The 5185-nt window shown below is 43.9% G+C and overlaps 1 protein-coding gene across 1 annotated transcript in view; it reads left to right on the forward strand.

Moving 5' to 3' along the window:
• Nucleotides 1-5185, forward strand: part of LOC118415837 (NXPE family member 3-like) — a 15109-nt gene that overhangs the window by 1216 nt on the left and 8708 nt on the right. The window lies entirely within an intron of this gene.

The raw sequence follows: 5185 nt of genomic DNA on the forward strand, positions 1-5185 counted from the left end.
GCGTTGCGCTCGACGCCGCCTTACCCACATGTATAATGTCAGCATAACTGGCAAGAGTGCTAGTATCAGGATTACTGTTCCACAGACAACAGCAACAACTGTTTTGCTGTTGTCCTGCTCTACATCTAAGTTAGTTTTGATTGAGGAGGGCGCCGTGGCTCGTTTGGTCCCAAAGGAAGATGAAGCAAAGGGGACACCAGGGGACCTGTGGTTCGAACTATACGATGTCATCAATTCTTCAACGGTCGCTGTTGTATTCATTCCTGGTCGACTTGTCAGACTCTGCTCTGACGCTGTGCCGTCAACATCATCGTTGCACATATCCTTCAACACCTGGTCTAAACTCTGACCCTCAACAAGTTTTGGGCTGGCGCACTTCGTTATTTCGCTTGCCATCATGAAGCTAATATATATGAAGCTATTCGGGCAGCTGTAGCAACATTGCTTAAAATATGCTGTATGCAAAGTGAAGAGACATGATCCAGATAAACATTCCCGAAGACATTGTGCTTCGTTCCACAGCCAGCACAGCTGCTTGTCACAGCAGTACGGGTTTTCGGACACGTCCACATGTGCCATATGAGCGGTGTACTTTGCTGTCGAGACCGAGAATGACTCCTCTGGAAAAGAGGAAATTCTGTTGTGGCTGAGATCTATGCTGACAATATTTGACAGCAAGGAAACTTCCAGCTTTCCCGAAACGTGGGCGATCTGATTGTAAGACAGATCCAAGACGACTAATCGTGGTGTGTTGCTATTGAACCAATGCCAGTGGATGGTTGTGATCAGGTTATGGCTCATGAGAATGTGTTCTACTTCAGGCAAGTACGGCAGGTCTGAGATGTCTGTAATGTTGTTCCATTCGAGAAACAGAAGTGAGATGTTCCAGTCGTGGATGTCTGGCAGCTTGACAAGTTGGCAGTGTTGGCAGGAAAACTCGGTAAAAAGGGGAACATACGTTCCACTTAAAGCATTTGCATGCAGCACACTGGTTACCAGATATGTACATAGAAGAACTATGAATGTATCTGACATCTTTGTACGACGCATCTCTAACATTTGCTTTGATTTTGAATATTTGAAAGTCTGAATCTGAGCTAGTCAGCCAGTATAACAGCAACAGCTTTGAAAGAAAAGAGTCAGAGAAAGTTTTGTTTGCTAGAAATTACGTCAATCTCCCTGAATGTCACATAGATACAGGGCTCTAACCAGCGTCCGTTTATCAATTGACGGAAATTTGCTGCGTGTGACAGAAAAAATTTAAAACCAATCCGTCAACCTTGACGGACAAAAATCCTCGGTGGAAGCTACAGGCGGCTTGGGGATGCCGTCCACGGCGGTAAAAGCCACACACTGTTTGTTTTGCTATTGTTATGATTGTTGACAATGTGTATCGGTGCCCTTTCGCATACGATAATCTCATTAAAAACGCGTTTTGTAAGGTCTCGGTTCAGTCTCTCTAACTCCTGAAATAGTGTTTTCGCGGTTTTGGGGATTGGCTGACGGAAAAAAAATGATAGATATGTAATGAGAGGAATTCGAGTCGTACGTAACACCTCTTGAACAGTTCTTGCTGATGTCACTGAAAAGTAATATGCCTCTGTTATGATGGCTTCTATAAAAAAAGTATCATGCAAAACGGGTTCAAACATATCAAAAACATACAAGAAAACTAACATTTTAACATAAGACATTTTGGAAACTTCGGATGATCATATCTCATGTTCCACTGTACCTATTGTGTTGTAATGCATATTATTATAAAGCTTACACAATACCTACACATGTGTCATATATTCTCGCCCAAAAAGTACCCACGAACAACGTGGCAATGGTGGGAATGGTGCTTATTACTCAATTGTGTACATAAATATTACAAGTGGGGTATCATTTTGGAAGCTTTTCAACGATGCACAATACTAGAATAACAACGGAGATGCTGGCCTCCAGAGCAGGCTCCACTGCCGGCCATGCAGCCAGAAACGGCCAGCAATCAGCGACCCAGTACAAAAAGAAATGGCCAGCAAAAGTGTACTATGAGCCAAAAAAGGCCATAGAGAGCCTGCTATGGAGGCTAGGAGATGCAGTCTATAGAGCATAAAGTTCCCAAACTGTTTTTGTCAGGATTCTAATGCGATAAATTCCATTGTCTACAGTAACTGTTGTTATTAGTGTTTTTAATTTTCCCTTTACATAACATTATAGCCATAAAATTACACCCATTTGAATACATCTTAACAGTTGACATCAAGATACGTGTGATAAATGTTAATGTGTACCTTCTTGTCCGGATCAGTGAGATCTTGCGGTATCCACACGTACGCTTACCGGGAAAGCTGCTGGTTAACAAGCACCTGCAGGACTGGTGCAGCTGGTATCCCGGCAATATCACCCGGGTTACTTCCTGGGAATATGGCGAGAGAGTTTAACGGCCTGGCGTTTTCGGGAAACAGTTGAATTGAAGATCAGTGAGGCCGGATGGTTGCTGTGTCGTACTGAGGCAGATATGGCGTCGTCTGAAACAAATCGGATGCTTGATGTCTTTTATTTGTGTCCGTATCTCTTCAATATTGAATAAACAGCGCTGATGAGTCGGGATGCCGTGAGCAACGGGCGGAGATTACACATCACCCGACATTCCGGACTGTCCTTTTCAATGAAATTACATCCTGTTTTTGTCACACCAAGGAGATTGCAACACTGACACGGAAGTAAAAGTTTTTTTCTGAAAAAAAAACGATTTCCCTCCGATTTTACCGATTATGCAAATGACTTCCACATCTACTTAATCTATGATTGGTTATGTACACCTTTAACTGACTTACACAGGTCACAATGTCGACGGTCCAGTCATTTACGGCTTTGACGAATTATGGCTTTTATGCAATAGTTATGCAGATTAGGGAATTATTTGCATAATCATTATCTGTTAATGTTCCACGTGTCACCAACTACCTGCCTTGTATGTGAGTCCTAATATGGAAAACACTTCTTTTGTGTATTTTCCTCATTAAATGCAAATTAAGTCAAAATTGGCATACGTTGCACTTCATTATGTCCATCTCTGCCTAAGCTACCTGCATACTAAATATGGAACTCCCCCGTCCCTTTGTTCAGTTATTCCCCTTGGAAGATCGATTATAACTAAAAACCGTCATTGCAGTTCCAGAGCAAGCTGCTAGGGGGCCCAAACGCACCACTTATTCCTTACGTACATCACAAGCTATCAGTCACTAAAAATCAACCACGCAAAACATCTAGCAACAAAACGCTATTCATTTATCTATTTCTGCTTTATTTCACCATGGTAGGTTTCTCAGTTATCGAGCACAGATTTGCCTTCGATGTACGCCATACATACAAACAATACAAACAATATCTTAGAATGACTTCTACCAGCACAGATCTATATGAACTTTTAAGCTAAGACAACAATATTTTAATTACAAAAACATATCTGAGCTTCAAATTACAAAATCGTCATCCATACTCTTGATCGTTATCCATGCTAGGTCCTTATACTTGTTGGGGGGAGTCCTGAGTGTGTTTCCTCATATGGCAGAGGTAATGCCGACTTGTTCAGCTGTATACTGGTTTGAAACTATTCCTTTATTAAGCAGTGAGGAACGGTGTCATCACTTTTACATTCATTATGCACTGTCATAGCTTCTGTACCTGTATGTGTATCTATAGCTTCCTGAATAATATCTGATTGACCTACTACCGCATGTGTGCAACCTACTTCCGCAACACCGGTGCAGCCTAGTTCGTTTGGAGTGGATTCATACGTTCATCCTTCCTCGTTGACATAGTGTTGATCGCGATTCGCCTCGTGTCTCTAATTTACAGAGTGCATGTCATCTTTGACATACGAGTAGGTGTGTTCCGTTCGCCTTGGACTTTGATCACTACTGTCCTGACTTGTCTTGTGGTAGCTTCGATTTTTTACAAACTTACTTCTGCATACGGTTCAATACTTGCAGTATAGCCCGCCTGGTTTGCAATCGTTTCATGTGGGTTGTGCTGTTCCGGGTGGCTTGTGACGTACATTTGGTTTTGAATAAGTGGATGTCCCGCTCGCAATGCCTGTGATACACCTGTGGCGGCTGTACCGTATATTTGGTTTTGAATAAGCGGATGTCCCGCTCTCAATGCCTGTGATACACCCGAGGCGGTTGCGGCGTACATTTGGCTCTGAAAGAGTTGCTGGCTTCTAGCTTGCAGTGCCCTGTGCAATAATATTCTAGCAAGCTGACGTTGCACTCAACGGCGCCTTATCCTCATATACACTGTAAAAGTTGACAGGACTATCAGCGTCAAGACTACAGTTCCACAGGCAACAGCAACAACTGTTTTGCTTCCGTCTCGCTCTACTTCCAATTTTGTCTTTAATGTATACGGCGCCGTGGGACCGTCTGACGTAACCAGGGTCCCGGACGAGGACGAAGCAAAGAGGACAACAGGTTTCGGTTTGTATGTTGTCATGAGTTCTACAAGGGTCGCTGTTGTTGTTGTCACTGGTTGGCCTGCTGAACTGTGCTCCGAAGGTGTGGCGTCATTAGTTTCGTTGCACACGTCATCCATAACCCGTCCTAAACTCCAACCCTCAACATGGTTTGGGCTCGCGCACTTCGATTTCTCACTTGTCATCAAGAAGCCAAAATATAGGAAGCTAGTCGGACAGCTGTAGCAACATTGCTTGAAATGTGCCGTACCGAATGCCGAGCCACATGGTCCCACCAGACATCTCCGAAGACACTGTGCTTGGTTCCACACCCAGCACAGCTGCTTGTCACAGCGGTACGGGTTTTTGGTCACGTCCACATGTGCGTCGTACTTTGCGGTGGAGAGCGAGAATGACTCCTCTGGAAAAGAGGAAATTCTGTTGTGGCTGAGATCTATGCTGACAATATTTGACAGCAAGGAAACTTCCAGCTTTCCCGAAACGTGGGCGATCTGATTGTAGGACAGATCCAAGACGACTAATCGTGGTGTGTTGCTATTGAACCAATGCCAGTGGATGGTAGTGATCAGGTTATGGCTCATGAGAATGTGTTCTACTTCAGGCAAGTACGGCAGGTCTGAGATGTCTGTAATGTTGTTCCAGTCGAGAAACAGAAGTGAGATGTTCCAGTCGTGGATGTCTGGCAGCTTGACAAGTTGGCAGTGTTGGCAGGAAAACTCG

The sequence above is a fragment of the Branchiostoma floridae genome, chromosome 5 (assembly GCF_000003815.2).
Source record: "Branchiostoma floridae strain S238N-H82 chromosome 5, Bfl_VNyyK, whole genome shotgun sequence".
Lineage (NCBI taxonomy): Eukaryota > Metazoa > Chordata > Leptocardii > Amphioxiformes > Branchiostomatidae > Branchiostoma > Branchiostoma floridae.